Consider the following 18,811-nt stretch of genomic DNA (forward strand, 5'->3'; position numbering starts at 1 on the left):
ACCATAAAGGAATTAAATTAGAAAGAATAAAGATACCTAGAAAATTCCCCCAAATATTTGGAAACTAAATAGTATAAGCATCTAAATAATCCATGTGACAAAGAAAAAGAAGAGTAAATGGGAAAGTAAATATTTTTAACTAAATATAAATATAGGACATTAAAATTTGTGGGGTATAGCTAAAGAAGCTAAAATTACCTATAGGCAAATTTATGACTTTATATACTCCTATTAGAAAAAAAAGAAAGCTCTGAAAGATCAACAGAAAACTCGCAGGAGAGAACCCTGATACCAGAGGACTGAAAGTGGAGACCACATAGAGACTGGGGGAAAGGCAGTTGACACAACCTATTGGAAAACACCTTGCCTTGGGCCACTTAAGAGATTAAAAATAACAATTAGCCCCCAGGCAGAAGCAACTGCCCCACCCTACTGAAAAAACTCTCACCACACCTGAGGATGATTGCCTGGAGGGCAATTAAAGTCAGAATCCTATCAGTCTGTAGGCAGAGGCAATCTCTGGAGGCTTTGAGTCTATGCCTGATCTAATTAGTCAGAAACAGTCTTTATCACTGTCCTGCACTAGAGATTGAGAGGTGTAGAGGATCTACCTAAAACATAGTCACAAACCCAAACAGAAAGCCAAAATGAGAAGACAAAGAAACAACCCCGAAATGAAATAACTAAAGAATTCTCCAGAAGCAGAAATAAGAAATTTATCTGAATCAGAGTTCAGAATAATGATGGTAAAAATGCGCAACATCATAAAAAAAGATATAGTAACTATGAAAAAAGAACAGTCTGAGATAAATAATGACATAACACAAATAAAGAAAACATAGGAAGGAATACATAGCAGATTAGGAAAGGTGAGGATCAAATCAGTGAATTAGAAGGCAGAGTTGAAAATATCACTCAATCAGAGAACCAAAAAGAAAAAAACAATTAAAAAAACAGGAGTACAGTTTAAGGGAGCTGTGGGACAATGCGAAACGTAAAAATATTAGAATAGCAGGTGTGCCAGAAGAGGCAGAAAGGGAGAAAGGCATAGAGAAGGTGTTTGAAGAAATAATGGTTGAAAACTTCCCTAACCTGGTAAAGGAAAAAGTCACACAAGTTCAGGAGGCACAGAGAACCCCAACAAGAAGAACCCAAACAGACCCACACCCAGACACATCAGAATTAAAATGCCAAAAATTAAAGACAAAGAGAGAATCTTAAAGGCAGCAAGAGAAAAGAAAACTATCCTACCTAATAATAGACAAATATGCAAATTGACCACACCTTCGCTATGCCCAAGCCATGCCCACCAGCCAAGTCACGCCCACCAACCAATCAGGGCGAGTATGCAAATTACCCCAACAAAGATGGTGGCTAATTTGCATATCAAGACAGCGTAGAAAGAAGCCAAGAGCTGCAGAAGGGAGCAAAGCTGTGGAGAAGCAAGCAAGCCAGGGGGAGGAGAAGGGAGGAGCGGAGGCGGGGCCAGGGTCGAAGGAAGGAGAGCGGGCGGGCTGGCAGAGAAGGCGGGGCCGGGGGAGAAGGGAGGAGCGGAGGCGGGGCCAGGGGAGAAGGAAGGAGAGCGGGGCAGGCTGGCAGAGAAGGGAGAAAAGCAGGGGGGCTGGCGGAGAAGGCAGGGAGGGGGACAAGGGAGGAGAGCAGGCGGGGCGGGGTAGAGTGCAGCAGGAAACCCTATTGCAGGATTTTTCCTGCAACAGGAACGCTAGTTACCTATAAAGGAGTTCCCATAAGGCTGACACCTGATTTCTCATCAGAAACTCTACAGGCCATGACGTATTCAAGGTAGTGGAAAGCAAGGATCTGAGACCAAGATTACTATATCCAGCAAGGCTATCATTCAAAATAGATGATCAAATAAAGAGCTTCCCAGACAAAAAAAAAAAGGCTAAAGGAGTACATCATCACCAAGCCAGCATTACAAAAAATGCTAAAGGAATTGGTGTAATGAGAAGAAGAAACAGAGAGAAACCTAGGCATACAGAATTAAAATGGCAATAGATAAGTACCTATCAATAATAACCCTAAATGTAAATGGATCAAATGCTCCAATAAAAAGGTGTAGGGTAGCTGAATGGATACAAAAACATGACCCAACTATATGCTGTCTACAAGAGACCCACCTCAAAACAAAAGACACACACAGGATGAGAGTGAAGGATTGGAAAAAATTTTTTGCATTCAAATGGAAAAGAAAAAAAAGCTGGAGTAGCAACATTCATATCTGACAAAATAGACTTTAAAATAAAGGCCATCATAAGAGACAACAAAGGTCACTACATAATACTAAAGGAATCGATCCAACAAGAGCTTATAACCCTAGTAAACATATATGCACCCAATAAAGAAGCACCTAAATATATAAAAAAAACTTCTAGAGGACTTTAACAGAGAGATCAACAACAATACAGTCACGGTAGGGGACTTTAACATCCCTCTGACTTCACTGGATAGATCTTCCAGACAAAAACTTAACAAGGAAACAGACTCTAAAGGACACCCTGGATCAGATGGATTTAATTGACATTTATAGAACACTAGAAGCCCGATGCACAAGATTTGTGCCAGAATGGGCCTTCCTTTCCCTGGCTGCCGGCACCTCCTTCTCTCTGGCCAGAACCGCCTTTCCACTCCGGCCTGAAGCCGCTGCCTTTCCGCCTTCCTACACTGCTCAGGAGTCCGGAGTGGCCAGGGGTGGTGCGGAATGCCTGCTCGGCACCCGCAGATGCAAATTAACCCACCATCTTTGTTGGGTTAATTTGCATAGTCATTCCTGATTGGCTGGTGGGCATCGTGAAGGTACAGTCAATTAGCATGTTACTCTTTTATTAGGTAGACTAGAGGCCTGATGCACAAAATTCATGCAAGAGTAGGCCTTTGCAGCCATGGCTCTCCTGCAGCCGCGGCGGCTGCAGCCCCAGCTTCATCCCACTGTTCGGCTGTTCGGTCGATTTGCATATTACACTTTTATTATTATAGATTTCAGCCCAACGCAACAGAATATACATTCTACTTAAGTGCACATGGATCATTCACAAAGATAGACCACATGTTAGAACACAAAACAAGTCTCTACAAGTTCAAGGAGATTGAAATCATATCAAGCATCTTCTCAGACCACAGTGGAATGAAATTAGAAATCAACTACAGTATAGTTAGCATGAACATTGTTCCTTCAGGTTTGTAAGGAGAAAACATTGTATAACTGTATGACTGTATGTACACCAATCTGATGTGACAGAAGAGTAGGAAATAAACATAGTAGTTTTGTTTTTTGTCAATAGTGCAAAGAGCCAAGCAAAATCTTCTACACTAGCCAGTTTAAATTATTTTCTTAAGACAGACTTTAAGAGTGATTTGTTTTGTGCCCTGGCTGGTTTGGCTCCGTGGTTAGACTGTCAGCCTGCAGACAGAAAGATCATGGGTTCAATTCCTGCAAGGGCATGTACCTCAGTTGCAGGTTTGATCCCAGCCCCAATTTGGGCAGGAGTGGGAGGCAACCAATCTCTCTCTCTCTCTTTTTCTCTCTTCTGCTCCCCTCCCTCTCTTCCATTCTCTCTAAAAAAATCAATGGAAAAAATATCCTCGGGTAAGGATTAAAAAAGAAAAAAAGGAGTGATTTAGTTCCTGAGCTGTGCTAACAAAAGTCCACCTTTGTACCTTTGTACTTCTGGTATTTTGTTTAATTTTTTTGCATTTAAACTCATCCACACACATCCACCCAATTTCACATACATAGGTCCCACACGAAATATTTGTGGAATAAGATTTTTCCAGGTTCGTTACATCACAAATTGCTCCCCCCCTCCTCTCTCTCTCTCTCTCTCTCTCTCTCTCTCTCTATCTCTATCTCTATCTCTATATCTCTCTCCAGAAAGTAGGGTCGCATGCCAAAATCCAAAAAAGGAAGCTGGAATATGAATCACAGTGCCTTGTACAAAGTATCAGGTGGGAGCTAGTAATCTTCATAGCCTCCAAAGATACAGCTGCTTAAGTAGTCTGCTACCTTTTGTGAGGTGTCCCTGACTCGGTGTCCTATTACTTGACTCTCTTGACTAAATATGTCATAAGCAATCATTAAGTAGAAGTGATGCTAGCTTATTTGATCAGTAAACCTGTATAAGTTTAGAAAAACATACACAACTATAGTAAAAATGTACACTTGTTTTCTATATAACACTGGTAATTCAGAGAAGTCAGAGCTGTTTTCATTAAACCAAATCTTTGGTTTGCCAAAGATTTGTCTAAATTATGTGAACTTAAATTCTTAAAATGTTTCTGGGCTGGGTTCTTTTTAAATACTTTTTAAATCTAGCACATTTTATATCTTCGAAGTTCCAATTCTTCATTTTCTGAGGATTATAGAAATATTATATTTATGCTAGAGGCCCGATGCATGAAATTTGTGCACAGATGCAGTCCCTAGGCCTGGCCAGCAATCAAAGTGCAAGCATCTGGCATGGAAGAGCAGGTCCCAACTGACCTCTGGGCCTGGGCAGCACCTGGGCCCCGGGCCCCTGAACACCCCCTTCCACCTGAGTCATGGTGCCCGAGTCCCCACACGGATATGCAGTGAGCGTGGCTGGACGCCACAAGCCAGGGCACAGCGTGGGCCTCTGGGCCGCCCAGCGGCACCACATGGAAGCTGGGCGGGCAGCACGCTCTCTCCTGGCCAGCCTCGCAGACCGGCTCCTGCACGAACCCACAGGGAGCCCAACCGGCCCCTGCAGCTGCAGGGCGGGCTCCTCGCGGGTGCCCAGAACCTGAGCATGGGCTTCCCCAGTGCGTGAGCCCTGGCGAAACAGGGGAGGGTAGCAGGGGGTGAGAGCGAGCTCGGCAGACACCCTGCATTTTCAGCACACCTCCATCCCCGTCACCCCTGCCCCCAGGTAGCTGGCAAGAGGTCGCAGCCCCCCACCCCCAGTTCCCTGTCCCAGCCTGGGGCCCGGCCCCGATCGGGTGATCAGGACCTGCCAGCCACTGCTCACCGTCTGTGGGGTGATCGATTGGGGCCGGGCCCCCTGCCCGGATCCCTCAGTGCCTGAGAGCCGGCGGCGGCCCCGCCCCCCCGCCGCCGCCGCTGGTCACTGTCTGCAGAGTGATTGGCAGAGCAATCGGGCCCCCACTCACACCCATCTTGGCCTGGCACCACCCACTCATCTGCTCTACCATCCCACCACAGTCCCACTCTTGTCAGGGCCCATCAGGGCCAGCAGTGCCTCCACTGCTGCCTGCTGCCAGCACGGCATCGCCAACCCCTGCCATGTTCCACGCCGCCCCCTGGTGGTCAGAGCACATCATAGCGAGCGGTCAAACTCCCAGGTTGAACTCGGGTCAAACAATTAGCATATTAGGCTTTTATTATCTATACTAATAAAAGGGTAATATGCAAATTGGTCACAATGCCCTCACAGTAACAACCGAACAGCAAGCTGCGTGGGGCGACCAGGCCGGCAGGGGGGACAGTGAGGGACGACCAGGCCAGCAGAGGGGGGCAGTGAGGGGTGACAAGGCCGGCAGGGAGGGCAGTTGGGGGCGACCAGGCTGGCAGGGGGAGCAGTGAGGGGCGACCAGACCACTAGAGGGGGGCAGTGAGGGGCAACCAGGCCAGCAGGGGGAGCAGTTGGGGGCAACCAGGCCAGCAGAGGGGGGCAGTTGGGGACAACCAGGCCGATAGGGGGGGCACTAAGGGGCGACCAGGCCGGCGGGGGGGCAGTTAGAGGCAACCAGAACGGCAGGGGGGGGAGTTGGGGTGACCAGGCCAGCGGGGGGGGGGGGGGCAGTTAGGGGTGATCAGGCTGGCAGGCAGAGGTGGTTAGGGGCGATCAGGCAGGCGGATGAGCAGTTAGGAGTCAGTGGTCCTGGATTGTGAGAGGGAAGTCCGACTGACGGTCAGCAGTCGGACATCCCCCAAAGGGTTCCAGATTGGAGAGTGTGCAAGCTGGGCTAAGAGGACCCCCTCACCCTGTGCACAAATTTCATGCACCAGGCCTCTAGTATAGGATAAGCACTTATATATCTCATAAGCCAAATAGAACAGGGCTCCTTTAATTTAGTAGATTTTAAAATCTAATTTCTTAATGCCATCTGCATTTAGGAAAACATTACACATTCATAAAATGAGAGGTAAAGACTTTCTGAATCACATACATATAGACATGGAGTTTATAGCTTCAATTCTAAAATTCCAGTCATGAGTCAAACAGAGAAGTACAAAAAATTTACTGGTTCAGATATCTGTGGATAAAAGGGGCCATATGCTAACCTGACTAGTTCAGGGAAGGCCTGCATGGCAGTTGTACAAACTCAAAGACCTAAAATAACCACAAAAGATGGTCTGAAAATTAAATATTTAACTACAAACAGGTTATGGTGGGTAGTCATGTCCTAGGCCAGTATTTTCCCTGACAAAGATCAACTTAGATCTTTACTGAGCCCATTGTCTTTTTGCCTCTAAGATAACATATCAGTGAAATGACTGGGTAATTTGTAACTTCCCTTTTTTCCCGACCCCTCAGGGCACAACAAATGGCACTAGGACATTCCCTCATTGTTATCAAATTAATTGTCAACTGTTAATTATGTAAAACTATCCTGTATCCATTTATGTAAAAGAAGCCTATGTCCATCATTTCACTTTTTACCCTATCCCAGAGGTTTCCTCCCCGCCCCCCCCCACTTGGCTTTATCCCACCTCCTTAATCTATCACCAATGAATTTCATGTAACCCACCTACGCCCCTTTCCTCTGATTGCAATGTATAAAATCAGCTGTAACCCTCCATTCTCTGGAGCATTATCTCAATTCATTGAGGTTCTGCTTCCCGGCATATGTCGACAGTTTGGCTCAAATAAACTCACAAAATTCTTTACAGATTTCAATGGTTTTTTACGTTATCATATCCAAGAGCTGTTCTCCTTCTTAGTGGTGCATGCCATTCTTAATTGATTTGAACCCAAATAGATGAATAGGCAAACAAGCAAGACAAACAAACTAGTTTCTCTGTTGTCTCTTATGAAAGACTAGCTCTCTACAAATCATCAATCCATTCACAGAGCTCATCAAATGGTCACACCTTAATACCATATACCCAATTACTGCTACCAGCAGTGGGCAATGACTATTGCTGTAAACAAAACAAAGACAAACCACAAAATTAATAGGGAACCATATTAAAATTAGTAAAGCAGATAGCCAGCAAAGCTCTATTGTCATTTTGAGCCAAAAACAGATGTGTCTGGGCTTGAAGCAGCCAATGAGCTGCACCTCTCTGGTAAAAAGTATACCTGGTTTTGTTAGGTGAACTCCCAAACTATTAAAAGACAAATACAAAATTAAAAAGCATGTCTCTCTCATACAGATAAAAAACAAGCATGTATTAAAGATATTACTGACTGTTTTAATCAGTGAAGGGGCAAGGTAGATGTAATCAGCGCCAAGGAGAAATCGAAAATCACAAACTTCTATGAAGTAAAGGAATGTTGAAATGAATGTGCAAATGGAAGCAAAACTAACCTCTTCCACAGTGATAGAGGGAAACCAACTAGGCAAATTCAGAAAACAGTGCTCTAGCATATTTTAGTTTATAAGGTTACCTAGCAGAGCCTGGAATAAATAAAACCCAGCACTGGTGAGTTTTGTAAGATCCTTGGAGTTCTTCCTACGTGGGACATTCAGAAGTCCTGGGGAGTCAATGGGTGCAACCTGAGGAAAGGGGTTATGGCTACAAAAGGAAGGGAATAGCAAAGGAAGGGTCCTCGTGGGGAACTTAGATAAGCTTCATCTAATGGACAGTGTGTCCCGTGGAAAAAACAGGGGCCCAGAGGGAAGAAGGAGCGCTGTTGACAAGCCTGAAGCAGATTTGTGAAGCCTGAGCTCTCAGTAGAGAAAGACAGGAAAACAATTACGTCAGAACTTTCCGGGTGGGCCTGGACACTGGTATTGTTAAAAGCTTTCCAGGAGATTACAACCTGAAGCCCAGGTGTAACCGCTGCTCCCCAGCTGGAGTTCACCAATTTCATACCAGGTAAAGTTGGGTCATTGATGCCGTGGTTCTAAGTGACGCATCTGTTCCCTGTTCAAGAGGATGTGAAAATTTGGGTTGTTTCTTCTTTTTAATTAGAACAAAATTCCTGAAGAGGAAATGACTTGTGGTTTTTGCCTGTTTCACTTGAGTCATATCACTGAATGTTCCCTTTAAGTGAATTTTTTTAAAAAAAGAATAAGGTAGACTTTCCACTTATCAATGCGTGCTATTCTGTTGCTGCAGTCAAATGAGCAGAACTCAGAAATGTTGTAAAATGGCAGGCTTGACGTCTTCGTTCTTTTCCTTGGAATATATTGCAAATAGTATGACCTAAAAATACTACAAGGTGCAGTGTAACGAGCAATGCATTTAGTCCCCAAAGATGGGAAAATTACTCACACTTCGCCTCAGTTCCCGTCTCTGAAAAATGAGATACTACAATCTCCTTGGATCGAAAATGTCATTGATTGTAAGATGCACCACAGTTTTATATGCTACTAAGAAAAAACAGATAATCATATTATTCCACTGGTAATGTAAATAGTTGGAATTATTACGACAACATTTCTTGGTAATAGAGTCCAAATGTTCCAGAATATAAAAATTTTCTTTTTGTTAAAAAATCAGATATAAAAAAAAATCAGATAAGGTAAGAAAAATCCTTTAAATCAATCTCGCCTGAAGTCAATTGTTAACAATGCCTATTAAAACTCTCCTCATTTGAGTCCAATCTTAACTTAAAATACAAAAGGTTAACTGAAAAGCCAACGAACATAACTTTTGCATATGACTTCCAAATGAATTCATACATTCTCTCCCTCTAAAAAATGACTGGAGATTTACATATAATTAAGCAGTGATAAGACCAAGAATTGTTTTTGTCAAAGTGCAAATATGTAATCCTACAGATTGTTTAGTTCAGCAGAAGTCAATAGTGTTTTAATGATGCCAATGTGTGGTGTGAAGACATGAGCTTAGTGACAAAGCCATAAAGTGAGCTGGATAAATGTGTTCACTTCGTGAGGTATGCAACGTACATGGGGGGATGTGCAGATTAGGGGAAGAAGAAACAGGAGGATAACCCTGTAGGGCAACACAAGTGAGGGAGCGGGGGAGGAAGACAACTGTGCAATAGCAAGGAGAGAACAGAATAAGGAAACCCAAGATGTTAAATTTTAATGCCTCTAGCACATTGGCCTAGATGGGGCTTTCAATAAATGTACACTGAGTGGCCAGATTATTATGATTTCTGAATGCATAATAATCTGGCCACTCAGAGAGAGAGAGAGAGAGAGAGAGAGAGAGAGAGAGAGAGAGAGAGAGTATATTAGAGGCCCGGTACATGAATTCGTGCATGGGTGGGGTCCGGCCAGCCTGGCCAGGGGGAGGGGGCATGGGCAGTTGGCCGGCCTGCCTGCCTATTGGTCGAACTCCTGGTCGAGGGGACAATTTGCATATTAGCCTTTTATTATATGGGATATACACTGAGTGGCCAGATTATTATGCGTTCAGAGATCATAATAATCTGGCTACTCCGTGTATATAGCCTGTCAAGACAACATTCAGAAAATATCCAGAAAAGAAACAGCAGCCTATATTCGGAGATGAGGGCAGGTGGAGCTATTTTCTTACCCAATTTGATTGGAGACAAATGAATGCAGCTGAAGGAGAGCCCCCGAGAGAGGGGTGGGTGGAGAGCTGGCACCGGGGCCAACATGCAGTGGCTCCAGAAGGAGACAGAGGTTAGCTCCTGTAACCAAACTATGATCCAGAGACTCACACCCCACCAGCACTCTCCCCTCATTCCTTTTCCTGGTTTTACTTTCTCGGTTTTCTTCCTTCGGGCACAGACCTTGCACACCAGGTGCCTTTAGTCAGCATCACACGCACCAAGTTCAAGCACACGCGCCAAGGGCTAAAAGTCAACCAGTTCTACCTGCGCCGTCCATCAGTGTATTCTAAGCTCCTGAAGGAAACACTTACGAGAAGCTCTATAATGGAGGGGTCCAGCGGGTGACCCCCCCCAGCCCCCAGCCCACCGGTTCAGCCGGAGCCCCGGCGTCACGCTGGGAGGCAGCCTGAAGCGCGGCCCAGCAATGGCCCGCAGGCTCACCACCTCACCCCAGGCTCCTGGGCACTTGGACCTGTGACTTCCCAAGGAACACGTAAGACGGAGAAGGTGCACGGCATTATCAGTAAGGAATGGCCACAGGCAGGAGTTGTGGCGCTCCACGGGGCAAACACCCAGTTCCCCCGCGACGGCCGCAGGAGAAATGGGGAGGGTGCCGTGAGAGAGACAGAGAGACCTACACGACGAAGTAACCAAATACCACGTGGTCCTTCGCTTGGCAAACCAACAACAAAAGGCACCTTTGAAACACAGACATCTGAACGTACAGTGAAGATGAGGTGATATTAAGGAATTACCTTAACTTTTCAAGGTGTGATAATGGCTGAGTAATTACTTCTTTTTTAAACACACACATCAGAGGGTAATTAAGTGGGGAACAACTTGCTTTGAAAGGATGGCGTTGTCCTGGCCCAGCCCGCCCCGCACCGCGGACGCCCCAAGGACCGAGCCTCTCCCGCCCGCTCGGCCCTCGAAGGCGCCGCGCGCAGAGCTCGCCGCCGCCCGCCTGCTCCGCGGCCCCAGCGCCCGGGCCTGACGACTCTCAGCCCCGCCTCGCGCTCATTACCCAAGGTGCCCCGGGCGCTCATTTGCATGTCCCACGCGACAGCTAAACCCCGCAGCTCAGTCGCAGCCTACTACCATAGCAACCAACAGGCGAGCCTCGGGAGGGGATCCCGTGCCATCAGATTCCCCTAACCGTCCCGAGGTCACCGCGAAAGGCCGCGACTCAGTCACCGTAACTAAGAAAGGAGGGATCCCGCCGGCCCTTAAATACCGAGCGGCCGGAGGTTGTAGCGTGCTCGCTTCGGCAGCACATATACTAAAATTGGAACGATACAGAGAAGATTAGCATGGCCCCTGCGCAAGGATGACACGCAAATTCGTGAAGCGTTCCATATTTTGCACCCAGCCTTCATAAATCTCAGACTTTATGAAGTCCATTTATTGATGGTTTGTCTCCCTCAACAACACAAACTCCAGAGGCCCAGGTAGGTTGCTAGTTGTCCTCTAGAATGTAGGAAAGCACATAAGTTGTTCGGTGAATTCTTACCAAATCATTTCTGATTTATTGTTACTAAATTTATTGCTAAAATAATGAGTCCTTACTAAAAGAAGTAAGCAACATTAGTGCTCATTTGTTGTGTCTAGTTTGTGACATTGTTCAGCCGCTGTAGACCTGAATCCTACTGTCTCAGACTGCGAGCTGTACCGAGGCTGAGACTGTTGTCAAGGGGCGGTGACAGCGCATGAGAGCAATGTTGGCCGGTGCCCGTGGACCCTAGAGTTTCAGGACCAACTGGAAACTGGCTGGAAGCAGCAAGTCCATTTGGATCTGCTTTCGCAAGTATTTCTGAGACCGGTTTTGTGGGCCTGTTTTCACTGGCCTTTAAGGAGCTCTCAGAAATGCCGGTTTGCCTAAAACGGACGGATTCTGTGATGGGAAATTTGATCAGAAGGTTCACTGCCCGAACACTCAGAAGCAAGTACCAGGGTCGTTTGGTAATAAAAACGTAACTTGGTGGCCATGAAGAAGGCAGAAGCTAGCAACCTACCTGGGCTTCTGGAGTTTGTGTTATTGAGGGAGACTAACCATCAATAAATGGACTTCATAAAGTCTGAGATTTATGAAGGAAACGCAAATAGCCCGCTGTCAATACCTCAGCGTTGCTTTCATTTCAGAGTGGCTTACACGGATATCTTTACAGCGCAAACGTCACAATTCCGCGGAGTGCCACACAATGATTGTGCTTTGAGTCCGATCTTTCCCCAGCCCACGAGAGCGGGGTGCAAAATATGGAACGCTTCACGAATTTGCGTGTCATCCTTGCGCAGGGGCCATGCTAATCTTCTCTGTATCGTTCCAATTTTAGTATATGTGCTGCCGAAGCGAGCACGCTACAACCTCCGGCCGCTCGGTATTTAAGGGCCGGCGAGATCGCTCCTTTCTTATTTACGGTGACTGAGTCGCGTCCGTTCGCGGTGACCTCGGGACGGTTAGGGGAATCTGATGGCACGGGATCCCCTGACGAGGCTCGCCTGTTGGTTGCTATGGTAGTTGGGCTGCGACTGAGCTGCGGGGTTTACCTGTCGCGTGGGACATGCAAATGAGCGCCCGGGGCACTTTGGGTAATGAGCGCGAGGCGGGGCTGAGAGTCGTCAGGCCCCGGCGCTGGGTCCGCGGAGCAGGCGGACCACGTTGAGCGCGGCCGACTTCTCAGCGCGCAGTGCTCCCGAGGTCCGCGGGGAGGAGGCTCCCGGGTTGGCGTGATCGAGGCGGCCCCAGCGTCCAGCCTGCAGCAGGCGGCCTGCCTGCTGGGCAGCTAGGGATCGGGGTCGAGCACGGGTCCTCTCAGTAACATGGAAGGTCCGATGGCTGTGTCACCCGTGACACAGGGACCTTGTGCCAATTGCAAAAGGCGTGGTTGAAACGAGCCCGGCGTCCAGCCCTCCGTGAAATCCCTCCCAACCCCTCGCCCTCTCGGTTCTGGGCGGTCCGCGGCACACGCTGGGCTCCCCGGGCTCGGCAAACCTCCGCACAGGCTCTCGGACCTGAGGCCTTTCCGCCCAGGCGCCGGGGTGGGGGAGCCCGGAAGGATGGCCACGCCCCTCACAGGTGTGTGTCTCCGGGGAGACCTAGGAGCCCGGTTCCCACCGGCCGGAACCCTAAAGAAGCCCACGTTTTTGGCCAGAGAGGCGGAAGGGAGGAATTACACGATTAGGGTTGAACTGGGGAATCATTCTTGTAGTTCCGTATTCTTCCCCGCACTCTGCGCCTAGCCCTATTAGACAGACACATGCAGGACAGACCAACTTGAAGGCAATGCCGCAGTTAGTGTTCAAGATGCTGATTTTATTGCAAAAAAACATATTGCTCCAGTCACAGCCTTGCCCGTTGCGAAATGAGGCCCAAAGGTGAAAGAAATGAGGGTCAGAGGTGGTACTGAGGTGGGGGCATCACTCCATATATTGGAAGTAAAGTGGAAAGCATAGATTGGCCTGAGTGATGATGGCACCCTTAATAAGGAATACAGTATATTTATAGAATAAGTGGAGTTTTGCTTTTTTTCTCCTTCATTTGGTCGTCCTACTTCTCTCCAAAACTGACACAATATTTTGAAATAAAAGCCTGCGAAAGGCAATTTTGAGTTTTTTTTAATTAGTACGCAATTTTATGGTGTACAAAAAGAAAATAGTGTGAAACCATATGAGTTTTGCTATTGCAGAGACAAAAAATAGAAAAGGAACAGAAAACCTACGGGGCTTATGGCTAAACCTGTGTTTATGGTTTTAATTCTCTCTCGAAACTTTGAAAAGTACTAAAAACACTGTATTCTCCCCCACCCAAAATAAAAAATCATGCAGAAATGTTACACCTATTGAGTAAATTGTCGAATTACAAATAGTCTGCTTTGATATATTTCTTCTAATGGCCTGTTTTCTAATAAGCCATTACTGACTTCAAAGCTTTTAAGAAGTAGTTAAAATTGATGTTCAATTTTATGACTTGAAGAAATATATATAAAACGACCTTTCATGTTTCCTTTAGAAACGTTACAACCAAACAGTTTATAAAAGGGTACAAGGTTAGAGGAGTCTATATAGCTGGAAGGATGTCAGAGCTCCAGGGTCAGGAACTTGATTCCTCTACTCCTTAGGTCAAGCTGCACTCCTGAATGACCACGTTTAAACTCTTTATATTCTGAAAACCGGGAAATGTTTGCCACATACAGAAAAAAAATTAAAAAAAGAACAGATCAAATCCTTGGCGGGAGGCGGAGGTGTGGGATCTTTATAATGCCTCTAAATTATCAGATATGTACAGCAGAATTTCTCACAGGTAATTTATTTGTGACCCCTTTTAAAACAATAAATTCTCTCAACCTCCAGGATTCCTAAAATTGCTTCTATTATATTGTTACTTAAATATGTATAAACATAAAACTATGTATAAACTTATTCTTATAGCTGTTATAAACTAAAAACAAATTGACCTAACTACACTGGCTTTGTGTTCTATTGATTTGTGTTGCAAACGAACTATATATCAATACAATTCAAATTAACATCACATAATTTATTGCAGTTGATGATGGGTTTGGCTAAAACTAAATCACCATTGTTGGTTATTTTGTTTTTGTTTTTTTCTTCAATTGATTTCAGAGAGGAAGGGAGAGATAGAAATATCATTGATGGTCAGAATCATTGACCGGCTGCCTCTGCCCCCTACTAGGGATCAAGCCTGCAACCCATGAATCTAACCATGACCTGCTTCATAGGTCAACACTCAACCACTGAGCCATGCCCACCAGCCAGGTCCTTTGTTGTGCTTGACACTTGAAAGATGTAGCCTCAAGTTCAGTTCTATAGTTAATCTGCTTCTGTGTTTTGACTAAAGCAGAGACTACCAATTCATATAAGTATATTCTGAAAAAACTGAACCTTTGTTTACATAAGTACTTGAACATAAATTTTTTCAAAGTTAACATTTTTGAAATCAGGACACAGCACCCAATAAATGGGAACCAAGAGTATAAAATCGGTAGTTTAGTAAAATAAGGCCTCATACTTAACACTCTGCCAGTGAACAATCCTTGAATACCTGATGACTCTGTAAAGCGGTATTATTTATTTCAACATGGTGTTACAGTAACAGTGTAATTGAAATCAGCAATAAACATATAATCTAATATTGCTGAAATTTGCAACAAGAAAAGATTATCTGAAACTACTTTTAAATTCTTAGAAACATTTTTTAAACTTTTTTTTTAGTTTCAGCTCTGAGCTTATAGACTATTGAAGGTACAGAAGGAATGAGGGTTCTAATAGTGTTTTATTTATGTATATTCATATATTTTCAGGGCTATATAAAGTCTGTAATGTGCAATTTCATGATTCTGTGAGAAGCTTTCTCACTTTGAAGAAACAGATTTTCTTCATGAATTCTCTGATATATACCGGGAGCTGATTCAAAGGCCTTTCCCAGAGTCAGTGTATTAATGGTGACTCAAGTATGACTACTCTGGTCATATTCCAAGGGCTTTCCTACACATACATACACAGAGCTTTTCTCCTTTTTAAAACTGCTGCTGCTGCTGTGGTATTTCCTAAAGTAATTATCACAGTCAGTACATTCGTAAGGTTTCTCTCTAGTATAGGTTCTCTGATATATATTTAAAACAGATTTATTCATGAAGACTCACTCTTATTTAGTACAAATAGTTTTTCACTAGAGTTTTCTTTTTTTTAATTTTAATTTTTATATATTTTTAATTTCTTTATTGATTAAGGTATCACATATTTGTCCTCATCCCCCCATTCCCATCCCACACCCCTCCCCACACATGCCCCCACCCCCCTGTTGTCCTTAACTGCTGGTTAGGCTCATATGCTTGCACACAAGTGCTTCGGTTGATCTCTCCCCTTTACCCCCACTCTCCCCTACCCTCCCTCTGAGGCCCGACAGTCTGATCCATGCCTCCTTGTTTCTGGGTCTGTTCTTGTTCATCCATTTATGTTGTTCATTATTTCCCCTAGATGAGTGAGATCATGTGCTATTAGAAATACACTTATAAGAACCGAAAATGAGACAAGAAATAATGGTTATAGTGACAGGCAAATGAATCAGTCTGTAGTTAGTTTCTTTCTGGGCCAACAGTCCTTTTGAGACCCAATTTCAATGTCCAACAGTTCCTTATGTGTTCTGGATGGTGGACAAATTGTGGTAATGCAAGTCTGACTCTCTCAGGTTTGGTCCTGGGCAACCTGCAATGCTGCACAGCTCCTAACTGCTAGTATAGGAAGGCCACATCAGCGTCTTCCATCTCTGGACTGCTTCTCTTCTGTCTTCATGGCTGGAGTAGTCCTGTCGATTCCTCTCTGTTGCTGGAATCCACATGGTCTCGGAGTTGTTTTCTGAAAATATACAAACATATTCTCAACCAAAAGTTAATAAAGGAATCTTTTCTATAAATTTGACTTGGGATCCTATTTCATTTTTTGCCCAAATGATTTTCCTCTGGCTTGTTTTGACACCTTGTGTGTTTTTCATGGGTGTCTTGCTTTTAGCCTTACAATTAATTTTCTAAAGTATTAATTTTCTAGATATAATTTACTTACAGGATATTTTTCCTTACATGATATTCTTCTACTATCCCCTCCTTTTTTGATTTAAATGTTAGGAGGCTTTTGAAAATTTTATAATGTAGTCTTGATGGCTTTTACATTTTAATTTTTTGCACTATAATATTACTGTTTTAGGTTCATTACATGGTGCACAATTTTATCATGAGATGAAGTACCAATAAAAATTTTAGTTAACACTTTAGGAACAGCTTTTTGTCCAGTACAATTAATTTTTCTAGAGTATTCGCTTGTTTCAACTAGCCAATTTAAATTTGCCTGAAAACTTAACTACTATTTTACTGTCAAATTTATTACTCTAACAACAATCTTATTTTACCCTGTAAATATTAGTGGAAGGGATTATTTGCCTTCTTGAGTAGGTCGTGAGCATTCCTGGTGGTAGGCTGGATTTAGATATCGTAAACCCACTTCCCCACACCATGGGTACAAGACAACTCACACAATTCTTGTTGGAGTGAGAGGGCAGCTGCTGTTGGCCAAGTCTCTGTCGGTCACCTGGGTCCTGATATGAGCTGGGCATGGGAAGCACGAAGCAGCCATGGGGGCAGGAGACATCCCTCAGTAGGAGCTAGGGTTCAGGCCCCTGCAATGTTGGAGGGGTGAGGGTCTGTACCCCACCTCTGTTGATCCCCAAATTCTCTCCTGATGGCCCCTCTGCGACTGTGCCTGTCTTAGGTTGTTCTTTCCTTGAGGAATCTTACCCGTCTCTGGCTAACCAGCCATCCTCCGGGGCCAAGCAGGGTGACGTGAGGTTCAGTTTTGTCTCCTTGGTAGCCTATGCCCCTGTGGCCTCCATGCCCAGCACCTGCCTTGGGATCCCCTCGCCTGCTGGCGGGGCCCCAGCACTGATCACATATCTTGTGGAACCCGGGTTTCTTCTCCAGGGAGGGCTCAGTTCGCCCCACTGGGTGAGAGACAGATCCATGGCACCAGTCATCACGAGACTTCAACCTCGACATGAACAGAGAGCTCATGCAACAGCTGTGAGCAATTGAGTTGTGAGAATAGGGTCTCTCTTGGCCTAAAGGGTAAGAGGGACCAATATAGAATGCTCAGGTGCCCTCCCAGGAGGCCCTCTACACAATGAAAAGGGTTAAATCCTTACATGTCCTTTTTAAATTGCTGCCAGACATTCAAAGAATTAGTTTGTAAGTTTGCTTGGGATAATTGTATATTATGCTGTTGTAATTCTAAAGTATCAAGAGATGAGTTAAGTTTGTCTCCAAGCACCAAACATGATTTTTTTTTTTTATCCCCAAGGGTGCGAGGAACTATTATAAGTACTGGGGGTGATCCAAATCTAGGAAAAATTTTAATGACAGTGTAGAATAATATCATGTAAGGATATTCTTTGTTCTAGTCCATGGCAATTCCCTTTCAAACTGGCTGTTCATTTCTTTTTATATAGACAAGGTCTTAGTTACATTTTCTGCACCTCTACCGGGGGCAAGTAGTGATAGTAGTGACACCCTTTCTTTGGTGTCCACACAAGCCAGAAACCTCTTTTTAATTGTACACACAAAGGGCATTGTTTTGATTTCGTGTCATACAAAAGGGAAGCTGGGTGGAGACCCCTGTGTATTTATACTTTCTTGCCCCACCCATGGACCTCCTGGATGACCAAGGTGTTTGCTATTATTGGTAACTATATTAGTCAGGGGATCAGCCCACGTAAGGGGTCTTACCCATGAAGGGTCAGGACCATAAGTCCAAAATACTTACCCTCTTGTCCCAGGTAAAATTACCGTACATCTGATGATTGCTAGCGTGGCTAGAAAGGTGTTCTCAAGCATTCTTGGGTTTCTGGTTACCTCACAATTTCTTCCCTGAGGTTTGACGTTCTGATTGATGTTTCTCTGTTTCTGGATCTATTTTTTCCCCATCAGTTTATGTTGTTCATTATATTCCACAAATGAGTGAGATCATGTGATATTTATCTTTCTCTGCCTGGCTTATTTCACTAAGCATAATGTTCTCCATCTCCATCCATATTGTTGCAAATGGTAAGAGCTCCTTCTTTTTTACCGCAGTGTAGTATTCCATTGTGTAGATGTACCACAGTTTTCTAATCCACTCATCTGCTGATGGGCACTTAGGCTGTTTCCAAATCTTAGCTATGGTGAATTGTGCTGCTATGAACATACGGGTGCATATATCCTTTCTGATTGATGTTTCCAGTTTCTTGGGATATATTCCTAGAAGTGGGATCACTGGGTCAAATGGGAGTTCTATTTTTAGTTTTTTAAGGAAACTCCATACTGTTCTCCACAGTGGCAGCACCAGTCTGCATTCCCACCAGCAGTGCACGAGGGTTCCTTTTTCTCCACATCCTCTCCAGCACTTGTCATTTGTTGACTTGTTGATAATGGCCATTCTGACAGGTGTGAGATGGTACCGCATTGTTGTTTTGATTTGCATCTCTCTAATGATTAGTGATTTAGAGCAGGTTTTCATATGTCTCTTGGCCTTCCTTCTGTCTTCTTTCGAAAAGT

The sequence above is a fragment of the Cnephaeus nilssonii genome (genome assembly GCF_951640355.1).
Source record: "Cnephaeus nilssonii genome assembly, chromosome: 4".
NCBI classification, from domain to species: domain Eukaryota; kingdom Metazoa; phylum Chordata; class Mammalia; order Chiroptera; family Vespertilionidae; genus Cnephaeus; species Cnephaeus nilssonii.